The sequence below is a fragment of the Canis lupus genome, chromosome 5, assembly GCF_011100685.1.
Source record: "Canis lupus familiaris isolate Mischka breed German Shepherd chromosome 5, alternate assembly UU_Cfam_GSD_1.0, whole genome shotgun sequence".
NCBI lineage: Eukaryota > Metazoa > Chordata > Mammalia > Carnivora > Canidae > Canis > Canis lupus.
In genome coordinates, this window is record NC_049226.1 from 44,243,376 (window position 1) to 44,267,874 (window position 24,499).

Sequence of the window (24,499 nt, forward strand, 5' to 3'; positions counted from 1 at the left end):
ACTCATGCCTAAACTTTAAAGAAAAATAATAACTTTATTGAGATACAATTTATAGACCCTACATTTACAATTTAAAGTTTAGTATGTTCACTGAATTGCAACCATCGCTGGCATTGAGTTCTGGAACATTTTAGAAATGTTCCACAGTAAGAAACCCACCCCTAGCCATAGGCAACCACTAATCCCTTTTTTGGTCTTTATAGATTTGCCTATTCTGGATCTTTCTTATAAATGGAATAATATAATATATGGTCTTCTGTGACTAGCTCCTTTCACTTGGTACAACATTTTCAAGGTTCATTCATGCGGCCTGTACCTCATTCCTTTTTATTGCTGAATACCGCTCCATTATATGGATATGCCATATTGTATTTGTCAATGACTCATGCCCAATCTTTTATTGTCTCTGCTGTAGACTTTGTAAAATACTCTATCACCATAATAATGAGGAGATTTATATATCTACTGAATACACAAACACATTCAAAATCTTGTAGGTAGATTAACAACTATCCATAACTATCCATATTTTATCCCCCCCCAAAATGGTTATTTGATTTATTTTTTAAAGATTTTATTTATTTATTAATGAGAGAGAGAGAGAGAGAGGCAGACACACAGGCAGAGGGAAAAGCAGGCTCCATGCAGGGAGCCCGACGTGGGACTCGATCCTGAGTCTCCAGGATCAGGCCCTGGGCTGAAGGCGGCGCTAAACCACTGAGCCACCCAGGCTGCCCATGGTTATTTGATTTAAAATCACTCAGAAATTTTGAAACTCCTTTCAGAGTAATAATATACAAAGATGCCAAGAGTGGAAAAACAAAACAAACAAACAAGAGGAAAGCATGGTTTCATACCATTGAACTCAAGAATATTAATGCATTGTAATAAAATGTAAAAAAATAATGCATTGTAACCAAATAGTCTGACAGCAGCCTCCCTAAGGATGTATCTTGAGGAGGAACCTAAGGAACTAAACCTAATGTCAACACAAAGTAATTAAATAGAAATTAGGTATTGCTGGGTCAGGGAAAAAAGCTCATTAAAGGAATCAAGTCTCAGTGTTTTTCTAAAGATAAATCCCAACTAGTCAAAAAATCATTAAATCTTAATGACAGAATCAATTTGTTGGTGGTGTTTACAAATGAAATATTAACATATTTCTGTAGCCTGGAAATTTAGAACTGTGATTGCCTTTTCATATTAGAGAAGTTAAATTTCTGAGAAGATTTACAAGACAAGAGTAGAACACTGTAAGAAAGGAAAAGTGCTCTTTCTTTATTTGCTCTCTTTAGGTCATCAGGAGGACTTCACAAAGAAAGGACTGACTCTGCGCACATTGGACTTTTTTGATAGACACTTATCAAGCACCCCTTATTTCCTGGACACAGTGGTGGAGCCAAGAATATAAATATATAGAGACATTGGTTTGGTTATATAGTAAGACCTGTAAGAAAGTCATGGGCAAAAGGGAAGCTTGGAGAAAATGCCTAATTCTTTTTTTTTTTTTTAAAGATTTTATGTATTTATTCATGAGAGATACACACACAGAGAAAGAAAGAGAAGCAGAGACACAGGCAGAGGGAGAAGCAGGCTCCACACAGGGAGCCGGACGTGGGACTCGATCCAGGACCCAAGGATCACGCCCTGGGCTGAAGGCAGGCGCTCAACTACTGAGCCACCCAGGGATCCCAAAAATGCCTAATTCTAACTGAGCTCCTTGTCTTAATGGAAAATATATTGTGTTGAGTCTTTAAGGATGAGTACATTTGCTCATGTAGATGTGAAAAGGAAAGCAAGGAAATTCTGGACAGTGATAATGGGATGCACAAAGCTTTGGAAGGGCATGAAAGGGCATGGTAGGTTTAGGAAAAAGGAGGTTATGCAAGAAGGAATTATGGAGAATGGAAAAGTAGGTTGAAAACTAGTTTGGGATCTATAAAGAGACGTGTGTGGTAAGCTCATGTGTTTAGATTTTGTTCTTTAGCCAGCAGAGAATTAGCAGATTTTTTTAAGGAGAAAGAGGTACATGGTTGGACTATTTAAAAAATTTTGCTGTAAAAACAAAAGAGTAAAATATAAATTACCACATCTATATCACCCACTCAGCAATTACCAAGATTTTACACTTTTTCTCATTTTATTTAAAGGAAGGATTTTATTTTTTATTTTTTAAAAGATTTTATTTATTTATTTGAGAGAGACAGAGAGAGTGAGAGAGAGCACAAGCAGGAGGAAAGGCAGAGGGTGAGAGTGAAGCAGACTCCCCACTGAGTGGGGAGCCCAATGTGCGCTCAGTCCCAGGATCATGGGATCATGACCTGAGCCAAAGGCAGACACTTAACTGAGCCATTCAGACACTCCTAAATGAAAAATTTTAAGGCAAACCTCTCACCTGATTTATTTTCACCCAACTGTACATATGGATATGTTTTTGTTTTAAAGATTTTATTTATTTATTTATTTATTTATTTATTTATTTATTTATTTATTTGAGAGAGAGAGAGAGAGAGCACACAAGAATGAGGAGCAGCTGCACCAAAGGGAAAAGCAGGCTCCCTACTGAAGAGGGAGCCTAACATGGGGCTCTATCCCAGGATCCCGGGATCATGACCTGAGCCGTAGGCAGATGCTTAACCAACTGAGCCACCCAGGTGCCCCTATGAATATATTCTTATCTAAGCATGATACATTTTCACATCTAACTAAATTAATAGTATTGTGTTGACCTCAATTAACCACCTGCGGACTGAAATGTCCTCAATTATCTCATAAATAACTTTTTCACAATAGGTTTGCTCAAATGAGGATTCAACTAATTTCCCATGTTGCATTAAGTGGTAATGATTCTTAAAAATCTTAACTTAGAGTTCTTCCTATTCATTGCTCCCTCTTTTATCCCATACTATTGACTTGCTAAACAAACTTGGTATGATATCCTGGCATCTAGACATCCCACCTATAGCATTTATTGTTAGCTTCTTTGTTGATATAATTTAACTTTTCTTATATTTTTCCTGTTTCCTACAAATGATAATTTACTCTAAAAGGCCTAAAGTTTCAACTTCAATTTTTTAAGATAATAATGCTTCATAGGTTGATAATAGATAGAGAGAATGTCACGTTCAAGAAAAAATTCTAGAGTGGAACTATTGGAATATTGGAAATATAGTACAAGTTTAAATGGGAAATAAGAGTTGGAGCAGGTGAGCAAGTGGTAAGGACAAAAGAAGATAAGCTCCATGACAGCAGACAACTGCTTAATGCTTAACCATGTTTGACATACAGTAGTACTCAATAAATATTTGTTAAATGCATGTATGAATTGATGGGTGGATAGATGGGTGGAAAGGTGGTATATAAGCCTAACTAGAAGACTAATTATATGTTCACATTTTTCCTAATAGCTGGAGAAAGAATTTGAAACATCCATCAAATTTGACTTTCTTTCAGAATATTTCTGTATTGACCATTAGTACCTCAAGAAAATGCTTAATATTGTTTAAGTATACTTCAAATTACATAACCCAGGGATGTAAAAGAAATATCTAAATAAATCTAAATGTATTCCTTGGAATATATATCTGGATTATAGGAACGTAGGGATGAACTTTTGATTTTTGTTTTAGCCTCAAGAAGTTTCAGAAATTTCCTAGGAGAGTGATAACATGAGAATTCAGGCATATTCACTGAGTAGCATTTCATATGGTAAAATCAAGAGCATTAAAACTAGTTACAAATCTTCAAAGCCACAAAAATAAGCCTTTAGCCAGGCTAAGAAAAAAGGAGAGAGAATACAAAATTACAAATATAAAAAAAGAAAGAAGAGCATTGCCACAGATCCCATCAATATTAAAGGATACTAAAGAATTATTAGGCCCACAAATTTGATAGTCTATATGAATTTGCTAATTTTTTGAAAGGCATAATCTATCAAAACTATATATCAAAAATATATAGAAAATCTGAAAAGACCTGTAACTATTAAAGAACTTGAATACATGATTAATAGTCTTTCAAAACAGCACTGGGCTTAGATGTGTTTGCTGGTGAATTCTCCTAAACGTTAAAGGAAGAAATTATACCAATTCTGTACAGTTTCTTTCAGAAGAAAGAAGTAAGGGGAATACTTCCTAACTCAGTCTACAAGGCCAGCATTACCCTACTGCCCAAACCAAACAAAGAAATTACATAAAAAAAACTAAAGACCAATCTCTGTCATGAACACAGATGCAACAATCCTTAACAATATATTAACCAGTTGAATCCCACAATATATACAAAGAATTAAACACCACAACTAAATGGGATTTATCCCAGGCACACAAGGTTGGTTCAGCATTAAAAAATCAATTAACGTAATCACAGTAACAGGGAAAGAAGAAAAATCACATGATCATGTAAGTAGATGAAGAAAAATATTTGACAGAAGCCAACAGCCATTGATGATAAAACTCTCAGCAAACTAAAACTAGGAAAGAGGGGAAATTCCTCAACTTGATGAAGGAAACCTACACAAAAATCCTAGAGCTAACATCAGACTTACTGACGAGAAACTCAAAACTTTCGCACTAAGATCAGGAACAAGACAAGCATATCCTCTGTCATTACTGGTTTTTCATTCTGATTCTGTTTGGATAATTTGCCTCTCCCTGATCCAATCACTGTACTTATTTTATTTTTTGATTGGCTAATTCTATGCCATATGCACTCTGCCACATAGAGGAATGGCTAGATCCCAAAGGAAATTTTGGATATTGCTACTATAAAAAGAGTGAATGCATTCTAGGAAGGTAAAAACGAAACAATCTCTGGTTTGTACTTGAGCCTTCGCAGTTATCCTGTTGTCATTACCGTTGCAGTGGTGTGCTTAGGCCGAAAACTCAGTTCTCCCCTTTCTCAGCCTGGTGTTATTCCACTGGACTATATTGTTCTGCATACTAGGAAACCCATTATTCCAAAAACGAATAAAAGAACTCCTCCCCCAGAAAAGGTGTATTTTGTTGCTGTTGTTGGCTCAAATAAAAGATTTTGGAGTAAAATAAAAAAGTTCCACTTTCCAAATTATCAGTTGTTATTCCAAATGTTTCTGAGTTGAACCTAACTGAAACCATAACAACCTAGAATAATTTACTTGAATAAAATTTTCTTTTTAATAAAATGGGCTGGCAAATGGGAAGGAGATGAATATTTAAAATTCAGACTAGACTATTTTATTTTGGTACCTCTTGCTTTTTGCTCCCTCTTAGAAGCACAGCATAATAGAATTAATAAAGTTTTACTTGACAAACTAGATTTTAAATTCCACAGGAGCACTGCCTGGCATCCACACAGAGACTAGAGTGTTGAATAAATGAGTAATGATTTACGTAACTTTCTTAGAGGGATGAGAGTCTTCCAGCTTCTGGATTCCACTGTGACACTGTTTTCTAGAACTCTAAGCCCAAATTTCGAAAAGTCCTTCCTACTATAACCTCAATTTTAGAAATCTCTCCCTCTCTTCAGAACTGTCTTGTATTTCCTGCTCATACCCCCTCACTTGGAATTTATGTACTGCTTGTAATTTTCAAGTATATATTTTATTTACCTCAATTAAAATGCAAGTTTCTTAATGTTAGAAGGTTTATCCTCACTATACCCCTCCCTACAGCCTAATTCAATCCTCAAATTCTTTTTTTTTTTCAATCCTCAAATTCTTTTTTTTTTAACATTTTATTTATTCATTCATGAAAGACACACAGAGAGAAAAGCAGAGACACAGGCAGAGGGAGAAGGAGGCTCTGTGCAGGAAGTCTGATGTGGGACTTGATCCGGGACCCCAGGATCCCTCCCTGAGCCGAAGGCAGATGCTCAACCACTGAGCCACCCAGGCATCCCTGAGCCCTCAAATTCTTAAGTTTGAATTTCCACTTGTTTCTGATAACCTAGACAGTTTTTGGAAAGATACACTGAAAGGAAATATACTATAATGTTTAAACATAAAATAAATAAAAACCAGCCCACAGAAAGTAAGAGTAATAGAAGAAAAGGATAATTTTTTTTCTAGTTAATGAGATACTTGGGCAAAAATTTGGTTCCAAGTTATCTAGAACAAAGAAAAAGGGAGACACCCTAATTACATGTCAATGGCTATGCAATGGCAGAAATCCACCCCCCAGCCAAAATTAAGCCCGGATAGAAATTTATCAGAGGCCATTGCAGAAGAAAGCAAATAGAGTCAGGTCATCCTGGTTTCATATCTCATTTTCCTCTCTTTCCTAATTGTGTGACTTGGGGCAAGGCATTTAACTTCTCCAGATCTCAGGTTCTTCATTTTTGAAAATGAGGACTTTGGTAACTACAAACCCCACAGAATTATTTTAAGGAGTGTTACTGTTAAACCAGTTTCTTCTCCTCCTCCTCCCCTGACTTCTCCTTCTTCTCCTTCCTGTTCTCCTCCTTCCTCCTTTTCTTCCTCTCCTTCCTCTCTTCCTCCTTCTTCTTCTTCTTCTTCTTCTTCATCAGAATTATGGTAGCAGTAGTAGTAGTAGTCAATACTATTACATGCTTACTCTACAAGGCCTTAGGTCAAGGGCTCCATGTGTTATATCTCATTTCCTCCCCTCATCCTCTCCTTGTGAAAGAGGTACCTAAAGTAGTGGGATCAAATAACTGGCCTAAGGTCCCACAACTAGCAGACTGTGTGACTCTCCACGGGCACTCAATCAAAGTTAATTCCTTTTTCTTTGCATGGTCTGGTGAATATCGCCCACTACCACATTTTTACAAAAACAATAACCAGTGGCCTGATTTCCTATGTGGGTCATTTCCTCAGGACTAAAGCGCATCTTTGGACCATATTTGGACCAAAGTAAAGAGCAAATGGCAAATGACACAGAAATCTCAAATCTCTCAAGAATTCTACTAAATAATCTTCTGTGATCATCTTTGCATGTTTGTATGCATTAGTTTAGATCTGTCAAGTCAAACCACAGCTTCCTCTGACTCTGCCTCACTTTATTTTCCCCAGTTGCTGGACACAGTGACATATTGCCCATCCAGCCTCATCCCTTCACTCTCTGACAGAAGTTAAGAGCATTTACCATGTGAGTGAGATACAGGGAGTCAAAGAACTGAGATTGAAGAAGCCTGATTTCAAGTTCAGACATGCCACACATTAGCCACAGAACCTTGGGAAGGTCATTCTGAAACCTGACTGTCACTACTGATAGAGTGAATAAACAGGACAAGCTTAGTTGTTGTCTAATTGCTTCTTTAGGGACCTGTCTGAGGGACTGAGACTCCAGGGGAAGGAGGAGATTAAGATGTTCTCAGCCTCTAACTTAAATCTGGGTGGCTCCAGTTTTAGTGATTTTTATTTACTGGATGTTGGCTTTAATTTGATTTTTTTAAAATAGAGCTCTGACCCTTTGGAGTAGATGATTTTTGTTTTGAAGTAGATGATTGTTAATGGTCCTGGTTTAACAATCTCTGAATGCACATCCATCCCAGGATGTACTGACTGCTTTACGTGGGAGGTTGGTGTTACAATTTACTACTAGCCATAGGCTAGTTAAGAGGTTATGGGAGAGACTTTCTTCCTTCTCTTGGCTATCTTCTGAAAGGAAGTCAAATATCTCAAACGATATTTCTTCTCTGAAACTAGCAAATAGATGGCCACAGGAAGGCGGTTGAAGTGAGACCAGATGAACTGGGAAATTATTTACTGTTTCCAGCAAATTAGCTGGAGGAAAAAAAGAACCCTTTCTCCCCTTTTAGCACTGTGGGGAGGAAGTAAACAAAACATTCCATCCGATGTGATTCAGAATTTCCCAGATGCTAAGCCAGTCGGCCCACTGGAGAGCTCTAAATCACTAGGACTTTCCCAAAGCATCCTCATAGCACAGAATCATCTTGTGTGAAAGAGACAGGGACAGAGTGAACTGCCCTCTGGGCTTGCAGTCAGAGGATCTGGTTGTGGTCTTTTCTATGCCTCTCCTTGTTTGGAATTGAGGAAGTCACTTTCCTCGCTGGTCTTGGTTTCAAATCTGTTAAAGGAAGATCCTGGACTAGATCATGTATTATTAAAGCCCCTTCTTGTTACTACATACTGTATTCCTCCAAATAACCTAGGAGTCAGCCAAATGAACAGCCCTGAGTCCTCTAACCTGTGTAACACCTCTCAGGATTGAAGAGAAATGCTTCAAACACCAACCCTGTAGGCCGTGATACACCCACTGACCCTCCCCACGTAACTCCAAGGTTTACTGGGAGGGATACATCCTTAGGCATATCTTGTTCAGATGGTCTATTTACACGGAATTCTTAATGCTGTGTTTTTCATTTCTTGGCTGATTTTTATATTTCTGTGTACTTTATGCTGATGTTTCAGGACAATGCCCTCCCCTCCTCTTTTTTCAATTGCCACTAAATATCACATATTAAAGAAGACTGGGTAATACACTTTAATAACAATGAATAGGAGGTACAAAGAAAGGGTTATATTACAGAAAAGTAGGTCACTTAAAACTGAATTTTAAGTGTTTCTATTCTTAAAAGTCACATGTCATGATTGTCACAGAGAACCTTCCACCTGCCAAATCTCTTTATCTCCATCAGCCCTTCACTCCTGGCTCGCTCCTGTCCTTTCCAGGTTCCCCCCCCTCCCCGCCCCCAGGGAGATTCGTAGATACTTTATATTTGTCTAAGTTCATTTTGTAGAGCAATTCAGCTCTCTCTCTTTCTAATGATGCTCCTTTGCCATGCCCTGGGGCTAAGTGTTCCACATCTTAAAAAGATCAACATATTCTTTTCTAATTGATCTCTGTGCTTCATTTTCCTCATCTGGAAAATGAGAAAATCTTATCTCTGTGGGTTATTGTCAGGCTTCAATGAGATGATGACTACTTGGTACCCAAAATAGTGCCTGGTACATGGTAGGTCCTCAATTAATGTTAGCTATTATTAGACATTGGTATTTCCAATACGACATAATCTTGTTTTGAAGTTTAGAGGCAAGTGTGTAATACAGGGCTTGTCTCATGGAAGCCATATAAAAACATGTAAATGTGTTAATACTTACAGAAAGCTTACTCTATGCCAAACACTCTTCTATTTATATGCACATTTAATATTCATGACAACCAAGAGAGAGAACTGCTTTTCTTATCCTCATTTCCCAAAAGAGGAATCTGAAGCATAAAGAGGTTAAGTAACTTGCCTCAGGTCACACAGCTACTTTAGTGATGTAACTAAGGCTTAAACTCAAGCAGTTGGGTTTCGGAAGCTATGTTTTTACCCACCATGTTGCTCTGCCTTTTTTTCTTATTAATAGCATTCATTAATAAATGAGGACAAAAGGTTCACTCAATGCATTTTCTAACTATAGCAATTTATATCAAGAAACAAATTCTCCTGGGACACCCGGGTGGCTCAGTGGTTGAACCTTCAGCTCAGGGAATGATCCAGTCCCGGGATCGAGTCATGCATCAGGCTCCCCTGAAGGGAGCCTGCTTCTCCCTCTGTCTGTGTCTCTGCCTCTGTCTCTGTGTCTCTTATGAATAAATAAATAAAATCTTTAAAAAAAAAAAAACGAAACAAATTCTCCTAACATACTTTTAAAGAAATTCTTATTTAAATTCTAGTTAGTTAACATACAGTATAATATTGGTTTCAGGAGGAGAATTCAGTGATTCATCACTTACATACAACATCCCGTGCTAACCATCACAAGTGCCCTTCTTAATGCCCATCACCCATCTAATCCATCCCCCACCTATGCCCCTCCTCTCTATCAACCCTCAGTTTGTTCTCTATCACTAAGTCTCTTATGGCTTGTTTCCCCTCTATCCTTTTTTCCTTTTTCCCCTTTCCTTATGTTCATGTTTTCTGTCTTAAATTCTACATAAGAATGAGATCATATAGTATTTGTCTTTCTCTGACTTATTTCACTTAGCGTCATACACTCTAGCTCCAAAGATGTCATTGCAAATGGCAAGATTTCATTTTTTTGATGGCTGAGTAATATTCATTGTACATAGATACTACCTCTTCTTTATTACTCATCCCTCAATGGACATTTGGGCTTTCTCCATAATTTGGCTATTGTAGATAATGCTGCTATAAACATCAGGGTGCACATACCCCTTCAAATCTGTATTTTTGTATCCTTTGGAAAAATACCTAGTGAAATTACTGAATTGTAGAGTAGTTCTATTTTTACTTTTTGAGGAGCCTCCAAACTGTTCTCCAGAGTGGATGCACCAGTTTGCATTCCCACCAACAGTGCACCAGGGTTCCCCTTTATCTGCAAACATGTCAATACCTGTTGTTTATTTTGTTGTTAATTAAAACCAGACAGTCCTAAGATACTTTTTAAGTAGTTTTTGATAGATCACTAGGTCTTCCAGGAATGTTTTCAAGAAGTGTGGTTGCAGAGTGCCTGGGTGGCTCAGTCAGTTAAGTGCCTGCCTTTAGCTTAGGTCATGATCCCAGAGTCCCAGGATTGAGCCCCACATTGGGCTCCCTGCTCAGCAGGAAGTCTGCTTCTCCCTCGTCCTCTGCTCCCCTGCCCCTCGTTTGTGCTTTTTCTCTCTCTCAAATAAATAAATAAAATATTTTTTATTTTTTTTAATATTTTTTAAATTTTTTTAAAAATTTATTTATGATAGGCACACAGTGAGAGAGAGAGAGAGAGTCAGAGACACAGGCAGAGGGAGAAGCAGGCTCCATGCACCGGGAGCCCGACGTGGGATTCGATCCCGGATCTCCAGGATCGCGCCCTGGGCCAAAGGCAGGCGCTAAACCGCTGCACCACCCAGGGATCCCAATAAAATATTTTTAAAAAAGTGTAGTTGTTTTTTAATTGATTTTTGTAAAATTCATCTAATGTCTAAACAGAGAAGCTATGCTGGAAAGTGCTGTTAAAACCATGAGATCTCACCTATATCAAGAAAGTATCGAACTTCAGAGTTTCCTCTATTTGTTTAGATGTATGGGACACAGAGATGACCTTATTAATGGAACTAATGAAACTCATGAATATGAGGGTGGACCTGAAAAATGTTTAGTATTCCAACCAAGTACAGTCAACAACAAAACCAATCTGGTACTTCTTTCTAGTCACACAATTGTTCCTGTTCTGCACTATAATTAAGCACTGGGGGTCAGCTACCCACTAAAATGCTGCAGTTAAAATTACTTTTCTAAAATAAAACCAAACTTTTTATGTGTCAGTTTTGAGGACAAGTACTCCAGTAAAGGAAAAGAGAGAGTTTGAGGCTCCAGATGGGGGGTGCAGATCTGTGGGGAGATTGTCTATTGCCCTTTTTAAAATGAAAGTCTTTTATTGGGGTGTGTAAGAGAGTAGACTAGATTGATTGTGAACCCAACCTTCCTTCTCTCCCTAATTACAATGCATTTCTACTTCCTAGAATAACCTAGACTTTTTGCAGATATCGACTTCTCCATATATCCATGTGATTCAAAGGACACTAACCCCTTCCTCCCTGGCTCCAGCAAGTGGACCCTGATTATCCTGATTAAGTTAAGCCAATCATTCCTTTGGCTAAATCACTGAACCGAAAATAGACTCATATAGGTACAGACCCGTGATACAAAATATGAGACATTTGCTTGGAGCTTCTGGGAAATGTATCCAGGTTCTAAAATGAAACACCTCAGAGACAGCCCTTTTCTGCCTCTGGACATTATCTTATCTGAAGGTAATGCCTGTAATAGAGCCATTTTGTATGCTGTGGATGGCACAAAAGGGAGAAGAAAGCCTGGATCTTTGATGATACTCTAAAGTCATGGACTCTACTGCTCGTAGTACCTGTTTTTGGTTTCCTCTGCTTTTCTAGTTGTATGAGATAATACATCTCCTAATTGAGTTAGGTTTTCTCTTGTTTGAAGCTCTATGCACTCTAAGTCATAACATACATGCATGCACTTGTGCAGCCTGTGCCACTACATGTACAGGGAATATAGGGTAAGCCAGATTATTTTTATGGAAAGATGGTAGCTCCCCTAAGGTAAGACAAAACTGAAATTCAGGGTTTTCCCAACACCTGAAAAATGCAGACCTGTCAGCTTGCTACCCAGCATGGACCAGCGGCATCAGCCTTACCTATGAGGTTATTTGAAATACAGAATCTGAAGCCCCAGCCCTGACTACTTCATCAGAACATGCATTTTAACAAGATTGGTAGGTGTTTCCTATACACATTCAAGTTAGAAAAGCATTATCCTAGGATACTTGAGTCCTGGAAGAGAAGTAGGAGGAAAGGGCCCAGAAACATGGTTCCCCAGGTATTTCTTGAAGACCTTTCAAGGCTTCCAGTCTTCCTTCTTTCTCTTGTTTCTAGCTGGAGGGAAGGGCCTGAAAGTCATTCACAAATGCCAGCCCTTCTCTAAAGATTTTTCTCTTTGACTCTTTGAAACCAAAATCACAATGCCTACATGGAGGATTCTGGGACTATTCGTCTGAAGCCTAGGTAACATGGGATACTTCTCACTGATATTGATGCCTTCTGTAGAGGTCTTTTTAGTAAACAACTGGAGCCACACTTCACAAGCACAGCCATTACTTGTGAATTCAACTTGGGGCAAGAAAAGCTGAATTGGGAGGATAGCCAGCCCACAGCTGCCAGTATAGCACACTGTGTATTAGGTACTTAGGCAGAATCTGGTACGTAATTTGTGGGGTTTGGTGAAAAATTAAAATGCAGAGTCCCTAATTCAAGGATTATTAAGGATTTTAAGAAAGTAATAGTGGAGCACTACACCAAGGGCGGGGCTCTTCTAAGCTTTATGCAACTATTCACATGAAGCCAGCCCTGCCCTCAGGATAAAAAACGAGTGAAGAGAAATGGATGCAGTTGTCCCTACTTTCAGAAAACTTTTTACAATGAAGAAAAATTGTCATTGGAACAGGTCCAAGATTGGTTCAGGGGGAATAAGATTGTGAGAAAACCATTCATACTAAATATCATTTATTCATTTCTTAATTCAAACCTACCACAATGCAAGGTACACTGCTAGTTTCTTGGATACAAATTTTAAAAAGAAAAGACATTTCCCTTCCTAATGGAGTTCACACTTTAGTGGGCAAACTAAAATGACAATAGGCCTATAATCTGAGGCAACAAATCATTATAATAGAATAATCAAAAAAAGTATTAAGTATCTGAAACTGCATCACAAACCCAGAAAATCTAAGTGTCTTCTATAATAGGGTTAGTAAAGTTCTTCTCTTAACAAAAGCGTGTGATAAGCTTTTTTAAAAAGGCGAAGAAGCATGTTGTTCTAGGTTACCATAAGTTGAGTTTCTGGTTGAAGGATGAGGCAAATCACTTTACCTACATGGAAATTTTGTCAATAGTATACCTACCTATTTTCCTCATGCATGAAATCTTGGCCCTATTCCTTTTTTTCTTTACTATATCCTCCCAAAACATTTATTCCAATTCCATTGCCAGAGGTGGGCAGATCAAATGAAATGACCCATTTTCCTGATGTGTTTGGAGAATACTTGGCAGTGTCCAACAGACTCAAACTTGTGTATAGCAGAGAATGGAGAAATCTGTATTTAAAGTCAGGCTCAAATTAAAAAGAGAAAAAAAGAGGCAACTTATTTTAGACCTTTCAAATCCCAGTAAGTGAGCAATTTTCACATCTTTGAATACCATATCCAATTAACCTTTTGTAGAGGATTTTGATACAGACTGCATTTGGCCAGGGCAGTTGATTGACTAGCAATGTTGGCCATGAGTCTGCAGTGAGCAAATTCCAAAAGCCTTATGTCACAATCATTTTTACAAAAATCTAAAGCTATATCACTGATTCAGATGTCAAGTTTACTCTTGACACTTGGAAGAGAAGCCCCAAATTATAATCCCTACCCAAAAGAATAACAAAGCACACTGAGTTGCAGATGTTGGACCCACAACTAGGTCTACTCTCTAACTGACCCCCACCTTAATCCCTGCATCCCTTAGTGGGTGATTCATATTCACACCTTAGGAAACCTATAATTTACTCCTTATTGTCAACCTAAAATGCTATATATGAATAATGGAAATAAATAGTGAACATTAAACTTGTAAATATCAAGATACTTTTATAATATTTTGTTAAGCATGGACTCAGAAAACATAATTTAACCAGGTTGACATCTCTTAAATAATTGGAATTCACATGCTCAAGATTAGGCTTTTCTGAGAAAAAGCTTTCAAATACCACGAGAATATTAAGCTTGAAAAACCAATGGGGAACAGTTTGAGACATCTTGTGTTACATATCATCTTATCCATGATGGATGCACTCATCCTTTAAAAACACTTTCTGATCTGCATGCTTATTTGAACAGGGTCCAGTTGGCATGAGAAGTAGGGCATCTTGTACAAATCATCCCATGACTTCTGGGTGGGTGCAGGGGAGTTCTGGAGCCTTGGTTTTAAAGGGTACCACTGACATATCCAAAGTTATGCTTTGCAAGGAAGCCAGAAACACAGCCTGCCTACCTCCATCTCCATTGCAAGCCTGGAAGCAAGCCTGTCTATGCTTTTGTGAATCTGAACCTCCATCAGGTTGAGCCAACTCAATCAGTGGGGAAATACAAATGCCCACTTCATTTTTATTCAGATGATTAGAGCCTTGCAGGGCAGAGCTTCCTAGGATAGCATGCCAGAGAAGCTCCAGGAAGTAGAGCTTCCTTAAAAGAAGGCACATCCAGTCATTAGCCACGTGGCATTTCAGAGGGCCAGAGAAGACCCTTCAAAGGAAAAAGAGAAGCTCCAGCTAGGGCAACTTTGTTATCATTTAATGCCAAAACGCAAGAGTATATCTGTTTATAAACATCTAGCAGAGCATCTGACTAGGGATTCTGAATAAGTGAGAGGGTAATTTATCTAAATAAATTTATTTATAGTTATAAATAAATTTATTTAGATAAATAAATATAACGGGCTATCCACTCCTAGTAAGATGATATTGTGTTCCATTGACTATAAAGTCTGACTTAAGAGGTTTTGTTTTGTTTTTCATTCTTGGGGTTAGTCTCATAATATATTCAATATTTTCCTATGATATGCAATGGTGTGAGAAGTAGCATGGTATAATGCTGACAATTGTATACTCTGTAGCCAGAATCCCTGAATTTGAATCCTGATTTAACCATATTCTAGCTTTATCTTGGGGAAGTTAACTTCTCTGGACCTCAGTTTTCCCATCAGTAAAATGGAGATAATGTAGCACCTACCTTACAATGTCATTGTAATGGTTCAATAAGTAAAACATTTATAGAACACTCAGAACAGGGTCTGACACATAGGAAGAACTTCCTCTCCTCCAATCTGTAAGAAAAATGGCTAGGGCCAGGAGTTGGCCAATTCAAAATCTTCTTAGATTTCATTCATTTTGTTCTTCCTTTAGTATGAAAACAAAGAAACTCTCTGACACTATTAGACTATGGAGATGCTAAATTGATATCATTCACTGTGTTTTAAAAAAATCCTGCCATAAATGTAGGATGAAGCAATCAAGAATACCTTTATGAAAAGGAGTCATACTCTCATTCAACAAATATCTACTAATGCTCATTATGCACCTGGCATCACACTTATGTTCAAAATAGTCTATTTGTTTTTAAGATTAATTAATTTATTTGAGAGAGAGAGAGCACTCACAAGGTGGGAGGAGCAGAGGGAGAGAATCTCAAGCAGATTCCCCACTGAGTGTGAAGCCCCAAGTGGGACTCAACCCCAGGACCCTGAGTTCATGACATGAGCCGAAATCAGAAGTCTGATGCTTAACTGACTGAGGCACTCAGGTGCCCCTCAGAATATATTCTTCATGAATAAGAGGGAGGGGGCTCTTTTTTGTACTCAGGCTGGACCCTGAAGGCCTTGGAAGAATTCAATGAAGAGAGTTACGGGAAACAGCCTTGGCAAAGGTTCAGAGCTAAATAAATATGGTGGACATGGAAGAAGAGAAAGTTGACTTGGGGCAGGTTCTGCTTATGAAAGCCTGAAGAACTTGATATTACAAGCAATAGATAAGGACCAACTGAGGTTTTGAATAAGAGTAAGAAGTGAGCAAACATGTATACATAAGGAGGGCAGACATGAAGGACTGGGAGGGAATATGGACAGCTTGAAATCTATTCAGGATTCCAAGAGTGAAATGAGGTCCAGATTTACCACAGTGGGTGACATAAAGAGGAAAGAGGAATACAAAGAGTCATTTTAAAATCAGAACTGAGGGCACCTGGATGGCTCAGCGGTTGAGCATCTGCCTTTGGCTCACATCATGATCCTGGAGTCCTGGGATCAAGTCCTGCAATGGGATCCCTGCAGGAAGCCTGCTTCTCCCTCTGCCTATGTCTCTGCCTCTCTCTGTGTCTCTCATGAATAAATAAATAAAATCTTTAAAATAAAATAAAATAAAATAAATCAGAACTGATAGTACTTGGTGACTGACCCTAGGAGATAAAGCACAAAAAAGAATAAAAGGTGATCCTATGTCCTCCAAGCAGCTGAGATGACTAAAGCATTAACATGGCTCAAGGTATAGAGTCCCTAAGAGTTAAAGACAGTTTAAAGACAATCAATTTTATAGACTGATTTGATCAATGAAGGGCATCTTAATCAAAACAGCACATTAAATATTAGTAGCAAAATGGAATGAAATGTCTAATCTAATGCTTCTTTCTACTATACACCAAGGGAAAGGTCACAGTATCATATAAAAAATACAGGCAGACTCAACTTTGAATTTGTTGTACAAGCTATAAGGTCTTATCCTGTCTGAGCCTTGGAGAACGTATCAAATCTCACAAGATGGTATAAAGCAAAGCAAAAGATATTCAACTCAGTGGAGCTCAGGGCTGTTGGGCTCCCTGTCTTCTACACTCAACTCCAACCTGTCTTGATTCTGCAGAGCATCTTCTGAAATTGTATAAACATGTGGACCATGTTTATACAACACATATTCAACAACTATTGGGAGAGAATTTTTGTTGTTGTTGTTTAAAGATTTTATTTATTTATTCATGAGAGACACAGAGAGAGGCGGAGACAGGGGAAGCAGGTTCCATGCAAGGAGCCCGATATGGGACTCGATCCCGGGACTCCGGGATCACGCCCTGAGCCGAAGGCAGATGCCCAACCACTGAGCCACCCAGGCATCCCTCGGGAGAGAATTCTTGAAGCTCTATTGGATTCTGTAGAGGATTTGCTCAGGAGCAATGGAACAAAGTGTGTTTGGTACAAGAGACATGGTAATGGGAGCTGGAATATGATTAAGAGATAGGGTTACAGACAGTTGCAGCCTAAACCAAGCAGTAGTGAGCAAATGAGGCCAGTTCATACACATCTGGTCAGATGCTAAGAGAGTGACCACTGGTGACAGTGGTTGATCCAGAGTACCAGAATGTCAGAACTGGAAGGGAACTCCAAAGCATTGTGCCAAATCCTATCATTTTTTAAAAAAGATTTTATTTATTTACTCATGAGAGAGAGAGAGAGACAAGAGACAGAGACAGAGACACAGGCAGAGGGAGAAGCAGGCTCCATGCAGGAAGCCCGACGTGGGACTTGATTCCGGGTCTCCAGGATCACACTTCGGGCTGAAGGCAGTGCTAAACTGCCGAGCAACCGGGGCTGCCCAAATCCTATCATTTTACAGATGAGGACACCAACAGAAAGGAAGGTGTAGTGCAAAGTGATGGGAGTAGGACGGTGAGTAGTGGAGACCTCATACGTTGGAATCAAGTAGATCAGTTAAATTACCTAACTTCTCTTGTCCTGATTGTTGTCGCCCTTATTTTTAAAATGTCAAAAAAAAAATATCATATGTAGGAGGAGATGGAATTATCAAATGAAATGCCTTATGAAAACTACTGGGCGCAGCTGGCTCTGAAAGTCATTCTAAATTCATCTTTACATGCACTCCTCCCTGCCCACACTCGAAGTCATCACACGTACTCTGGTGCATATGTGGTGTGGGGCAAGTGATCAGAAAGCCATGATTCTCCCAGCTTTCTGCCCAGCCCCTAAGTCCACAAGGCCCAGGTCAACAGCCACCCAAATGTGGAGCTACTGTCAACACACTCCCGCATTGTAGATACAGGTAGCAGGGAGCTGGAGAGACAGGACTTGCAAGAGTTAAGAGTAAAACAAAACTTGGCTGATGTTTTTGGTCTCTGAGGCCCCAGTGGCAGTCAGCCAACTTGTGTTGTGGCCAAAGGGATCTTGACAACGAAGGAATGGGAAGCGTCTTAAAGGGAGAACTCACTTTGTTTTCTTCCTGGGGGAAGGGTTTTCCTTGTACGATTGAAGTCATTTCTATCTCCAACAAATGATAGGATTTCCTGACATTAAATACCTGCCATCATTAAATGTAAAAACAAAACAAACATGGTTAGATGAGCAATTATTATGTGCCAGGCACTAGACTAACCGCTCTATATGTGTCATATAGCTCATTCATCCCTCGTCATAACTCTGAGATGAGTATTAGCATTTTAATATCGATTTTTAAAACTGAGAAAACAGAAAACAGAAGCACAGAGAAGTAAATGAACTAAGACTGCATAGCTAATAAGGGGGGGGGTGTGGAATCAGGATTTAAGCCAAGTGGCCTAGCTCAAAAGACTGCCTGCTGCCTCGTTGATGCTGTTCTACTGCTACCCAATCGGATTGAGTGGGGGGAGCATGAAGAGCAAAGACCACAGAATGGGAACACAGAAAGCAGCAAGCCACACAAGGAGAAATGAGAAAAGAAGAGAGAAGAGGGAGCAGTGTAACAGTGCAAAATCACCCACTCTGCAGAAAAGGACACAGCAGAGGAACCCAGAGCAGCCTGGCCCCGGAAGCTGTGTGGCTAAATGAGTTCTCCAAAGTCAGTAAAGGCTCTTAACAATACATAGCCAATATAAAAGACACACTCGAGAGCACAGGCAGGATGATGAGTGGTGATGAAGAGGTCTCATGTGAAGTCTTTGGCTGCTCTTGACAATGGACAAAAGCCTCACCAACCTAGTTGCCCCAGACTGGAACAGGATAATGGGTGGCAGTCACTAAACACAGTGGCTCAGAGATGACAGGATCAGGGACTCGGGGGTTCCATCCTACTATGCCATGTCCTGGTTGTGCACATAGCATTGAGCCTCATTTTCCTCATTTATCAAATGGGAAGAAGAATGATTTTCCTAGGATTACAGTGAGAGAGAGGTGATATGCTGTTTATATGGCCTCTCACTCAGAGCCCAGCACACTTGTGCATTATGCACAGTAACAATAATGACTGTCATTACTACCCCCCTCAGGTGGCTGGCCCACTTTTCTATGAGCCAATTTTGCCCTTGGAGAATCTGGAGTCTTGGACTTTTGCACACTTTGGATATACGTGCCTTAGACATGGGGTTCGTCTCTGCTGTTGCTTTTCCTGCTTTGACTGAAGAACTTGTGAGGAGACCAAGAAAGAGAGTTCAGGTAAAACGGTGATACAAAGAGCTTTGCTTGTATTTCCTGCAAAGTAAACAGCATAAATCCTCTGTTTCAAATTCATAAATGAACTTGGAGAGGATTTGCATATTTTTACACATTCCTAAAATATGCATTTTGTTATAGTTACTGAGAACTGAGCATCTGTTAGAAATATTATAATCAAAGGCAGGGTTAAGCCTTAACTACAATGGAGCTATTACTATGGAATTGGGAACTATAACCTTTTCCAAACCAAACAGTAAAATGACTTTATTTCTCATATTAAACAAAGGTCAACTGTTGATTGAATTGCCTCTGAAATTCTATACAATAAAATTTAAAAATCTATGGTAACAGAAACTAGATATGCTCAATAAATTGTTAAGCAAGAAGAGAAAATAGATTTCTCACCCGAGCACGGGAGAAGTGCATTAAGCACCGAAGAAAGCTTTGGAAATTTCTCTGAAACATCCAATGTAGTTTATCAAAGTTTGCTTTAACATACAGCACCAAAGAAGCCTATAAAGTAAAATGTGAGAAACTATAAGCCAATTGGATTAAAAATAATCAGAACAAAGATATTCTGAATAATAGTTTTGTTACTTCTGTAATTATCTCCTCATTTTTTATTAGCCAGAAATTTATATGAGAGCTATTATAGATATTTAGTATTATGGGAACTGGACAGGAATTTCCTCAAATTTAATTTTTGTATGGTGAGAAGAAAGAGGTAAGCACTCTATTACTTATTGTAAACCTTCTCTCTCTCTCTCTCTCTTTCTCTCTCTCTCTGTCTCTCTTTTTTAAAGATTTCATTTATTTATTCATGAGACACAGAGAGAGAGGCAGAGACACAGGCAGAGGGAGAAGCAGGCTCTCTGGGAGAAGCCCGATGCAGAACTTGATCCCAGGACCCCAGGATCACGACTTGAGCCAAAGGCAGTCACTTAACCGCTGAGCCACCCAGGTGCCCCTATTGTAAGAAGATCATTCCTTATTTTTTTTAATTTTTAAAAAAGATTTTATTTATTTATTCATGAGAGACAGAGAGAGAGAGGAGCAGAGACACAGGCAGAGGGAGAAGCAGGCTCCATCCAGGGAGCCCAACGTAGGACTCGATCCCGGGACTCCAGGATCAAGCCCTGGGCACTAAACCGCTGAGCCACCCAGGGATTTCCCTGGTGCCCCTATTGTAAACTTCCAATTGTTCTGATGTTACTGTTTTGCCCTTACTTGGGAATACATTAAATATAATTTCTCAAAGGTAAAATTTGAAAAATGATATTATTCAGTGGTTCATAAGTTTGGGAATCAGAAACATCAGTGTACAAGTTCTAAATATTTGGGCAACTCATAAACTCCCTGATTCTCAGTTTTGTCATTTATGTAATGGAGATAATTATTATAATAGTAATCCCACAGAGATTAGATAGAGACAAATGCCTATAGAAAATTTAGGAACAGAGACACCTGGGAGGCTCAGTGGTTGAACATTTGCCTTTGGCTCAGGTTGTGATCTTGGGATCCTGGGATCGAGTCCTGCATCAGGTTCCCCTTGGGAAGTCTGCTTCTCCCTCTGCCTCTCTCTCTGTGTCTCTCATGAATATGTAAATAAAGTCTTTAAAAAAACATTTAAGAACACTCCCTGGCACATGGCAGGAGCTCAAGAAATGGTAGCTATTTTTATATTAATAAATCTGAGCTCTACTTAAATGTTTCCTACTCCTGGGGAAGGCAGTAGTTATAGCTGTACCTACTTGTTACAAGAAATTACAGAGCATTTCCGAGAAAATATTATTCTTATTATTTTCTACTATGCAATATCCATAGATCAAAGGTTGCTCTGAGCAGCCATCTTTTGGTAAGTTATAGGGCAGCTACCTATTAGTAGACCTTACTACTCAAGTAGACCTTGAGAACAGAAAGAAAAAGAAGAACTTAAATCAGGGATAAGCAACTGCAGTAAAGAGGTGATTTGGAGATAATGACCATAAAGAGCTATTCCTCTCACCAATCGCTGGGAAAATCAAGAGTTGACCACATACAGACATATGTATCACATATGCACTGACAATATCAAAATTTAAAAAACATATTTTCATAGGCTTTGTTTGGTATGGAGGAATGGAAAACTCTGACTCTAGGTCAGAGGTGAATAAAAAAGGACTGTCTGATAAGCTAACAAGAAGAAATACATAATTAAATACATAAGGTTCGTTAATTCAGCTAGAACAGGTACCTGCTCATATTGCAGAGTGGGTGTAGCAATGGGCTCTTTAAAGGGCTTCAAGAGAGAGGGAGACGCTCTCTTTTCTTTCAGGAAATTTTCTAAAAGCTTCACTTGTTCAGAAGTCTAGCATAGCACAGCAACACAGCAGTTGTCATGTTGGGATTTGGTTGACATTCATTTAGGAGATAGAACAGTAAGATCAAGAGCTTTCTAAGGGATCTGGGAGAGCCAAGGTATGGATGGCACCCAAAATCTGAGTGGCTAGCCCCAGAAACTACTCAGATACCAGGTCAGAAACGAAGTACGCTGGCAGGAGTCAGGGAGCACAGATACAAAGCAGTTCTAGGCAAGTAACCAAGAACATAGTCAATCGACATTTTTGGAGCAACCACATAACAAGTTCTGGGAAGGCTCACTGAATCCCATATATACAGGTGCAGGGTGAGTATAATATTAACAGTGACAACAGTAATGATAATAATAGCAATAACAATAATTATGATTGATTGAAGGCAAAGGTCATACAGTAGTCCCCTCTTCTCCATTGGGGATACCTTCCTAAATCCCCAGTGGATGCCTGAAACTACAGATAGTACCAAACCCTATAAATACTGTTTTTTTATATATACATGCATACATATGATAAACTTTAATTTATAAAATAGGTACAATAAGAAATTAGCAACAGTAATAGTACAATAGAACAATTATAAGAATACACTGTAATAAAAGCTATGTGAATGCAGTCTCTCTCTCTCTCACAATATCTTATTGTATAATACTCTTCTTGTGATGATGTGAGATGATAAAATGCCTACATGATGAGATGAAGTGAGATGAATGACATAGGCAGTGGGACTTCGTGTTAGGCTACTATTGACCTTCTGAAGTCAGACGGAGGATCATCTGTTGACTGGTTGACCATGGGTAACTGAAACTGCCAAAAGTGAACCCACAGATAAGGGGGGACTACTGTATGATAAAAGCAATGCTTTTGTGATGCTTCTAACAACTCTGACTCACCCTCATCTTACCAGGTTAGGTCACACATTTAAAAAGCTCTTTGAGAATTCAGTGTTTCCCTTATAGCACTTTGCTCATTTATAATCACTTAGTTACCCTTACCAATTAATTTAATGTCTTTGTCACTATATTGTAAGCTTCACAAGGTGTGTGTTCATGTTACTTATCATATGTACCTAGGACGTAGAATGATGTTTGGAGCTTTAATAAATACTTGCTGAAAACCTTGTAAATTGTGATAGATTAAAAAGCAAAGAAAGAAAGAAAGAAAAAGAAAAGGAGGGAGGGAGGGAGGAAGGCAGGCAGGCAGGCAGGAAGGAAGGAAGGAAGATGACTTACAGCTCAGGCTTGCCCAAAAGCACACAGCCAGTAAATTGCAGAGGCAGGATTTGAACCCAGGTTTGTTTTGACTTCTAGGTCTATGTACTTACCTGCTATATCATATAAATCATTAGAAAAGGAAAACAGAGCTCTTAGTATAAAGAAGATTGGAACAGGAACAAGCCCCACCTACAGGAAGCTTCCTGTGTTTTCCTCTGGGTTACAAATACATTTCAGAGCACAGACAGTTTCAGCCCCTGAAGGAGGAGAGGAGCTAGAGTCAGAGGCGTGCACAAGTAAGAGAGACAGTAAGGATCTACATCAATGAAATTGAGCGAGGACACAAGAGGTTTTAACGGAAACGTGTGGAGAAAAATGGAACACAGAGAGGTCAACCTCTGTTAACAACAAGATCTCTTAAGTACTTCTATTTTTCTGATCTGGCTTAGAGGGGAAAGAGCTTCAGTGATGAAAGCCAGCCTAATAAACTATCTGATTCAGTATCAAAATGACTATCAAATAATTGAAGTGCTTCAAAGCCATTAAAAACAAGTACATGAAAAAAAAAACATGATATACTCTAAGATCTTCATCTTTTTTACCTGTCAACATGACTCTGAAAAAAATCTACTATCAGAACCATTTGGGTTAGAAAAAGAGTTTTTCCAATAGCTGAATTAAACCATCACCTGAGCCCTCAGGCCTCAGCAGTGACAGTGCTGAATGGCATTGGGGAAGGGCACTACAGTCCCTTCCAATCTCTCTTAGCTTTCCTGAAAATAAACATAACATTTAAATAAAGTCAGAGTATTTATTACTCAAACACAGACTCAAGACAATCTCCTCTCAAAACAATAACAACAACAACAGAAAAAAAAAAAAAAAAACCCAGAGGGCCATCTGTAGCTACTTCTCCATCCAACATTCAAAATAATTGCTTAAAGATGCAAATGGAAATGTGACCTTCTCCTTAAACCCCTTCAGTGGCTTTCCACTGCCTCCCAATCAATTCCAGATCCATCTCCATTGCTCACAGAGCCCTGCCTGATTTGAATCTTGCCTTCCTTCTCTGCCGTGTCCTTTCCCTGCTTTCACTGGTCTCCAGCCACACTGGCTTTTCTTTTGTTCCTTGAGCTTAAACAAGATCCAGGCAGTCATTTGCCCCTGCAGTTCTCACTCCCTGAAATACTCTACTCTCAGATCTTTACATGTCACAGTGTGATGAAGTCTCAGCTTAAATGCTTCCTTTACCATCTAAAGCAGCTTTGACCACCACTTTCCACTCTTTTCCAAATGATTCTTCGTTTTTCACTGATTTTATCACCATCTGAAATTCTCTTGTTTATTCATTTGGTTTGTGAGTCTTGTCTCCTCATAGTTGAATGCAAGTTCCAGCAGAGCAAGGACTCTGTGTGTTTTGCTTACTTATATCCCACACTTAGAACCATGGCTAGCTCAC

The 24,499-nt window shown here is 39.0% G+C and overlaps 1 protein-coding gene and 1 long non-coding RNA gene across 26 annotated transcripts in view; one reads left to right on the forward strand and one right to left on the reverse strand.

The window, feature by feature from the left end:
* The window catches only part of LOC111095920, a 41,393-nt gene extending 39,972 nt beyond the window's left edge, over window positions 1–1,421 (forward strand). The window contains exon 6 of the long non-coding RNA XR_005359635.1: window positions 1,296–1,421. This is a non-coding gene — a long non-coding RNA (uncharacterized LOC111095920). The remainder of the gene's footprint in view (window positions 1–1,295) is intronic.
* Window positions 1–24,499, reverse strand: part of SGIP1 (SH3GL interacting endocytic adaptor 1) — a 201,927-nt gene that overhangs the window by 164,113 nt on the left and 13,315 nt on the right. The gene's annotated exons all lie outside the window — the stretch shown is intronic.